At 39.7% G+C, this 584-nt stretch overlaps 1 non-coding gene across 1 annotated transcript; it reads left to right on the plus strand.

The window, feature by feature from the left end:
• Positions 1-183: 183 nt before the first annotated feature.
• LOC127742963 (small nucleolar RNA R71) lies at positions 184-292 on the plus strand. The gene has a single exon (XR_008004307.1). It is a non-coding gene; the product is annotated as a small nucleolar RNA R71 (small nucleolar RNA).
• Positions 293-584: the final 292 nt, after the last annotated feature.

Here is a 584-nt window from a genome sequence, read left to right on the forward strand (position 1 = left end):
CATTGTTCACAGGATTTCATTCAGAAGTGTACATGAATTGGTTATTTGCAACCATTTCAATGAGTTCTTGAGCTTCTGCAGGCGTCTTCTTCAGATGAAGAGATCTTCCAGCAGAGCTATCCAATGACATCTAGGATAGTTCAGACAGACCATCATAGAAGATACCTATGATGCTCCACTCAGAAATCATGTAAGAAGGACACTTTCTGATCAATTGTTTGTATCTTTCCCAAGCTTCATAGAGGGATTCACCTTCCTTCTGTATGAAGGTTTGGACTTCCACTCTAAGCTTACTCAATTTTTGAGGTGGAAAGAACTTTGCCAAGAAGGCATTGACTAGCTTTTCCCAAGAGTTCAGGCTTTCTTTAGGTTGTGAATCCAATCATGTCCTAGCTCTGTCTCTTACAGCAAAAGGGAATAGCATAAGTCTGTAGAACTCAGGGTTAACCCCATTGGTCTTGACAGTATCACAGATTTGCAAGAATTCAGCTAAAAACTGATGAGGATCTTCCAATGGAAGTCCATGGAACTTGTAATTCTGTTGCATTAGAGAAACTAATTGAGGCTTAAGCTCAAAGTTGTTT

This window comes from Arachis duranensis, chromosome 1 (genome assembly GCF_000817695.3).
Source record: "Arachis duranensis cultivar V14167 chromosome 1, aradu.V14167.gnm2.J7QH, whole genome shotgun sequence".
NCBI lineage: Eukaryota > Viridiplantae > Streptophyta > Magnoliopsida > Fabales > Fabaceae > Arachis > Arachis duranensis.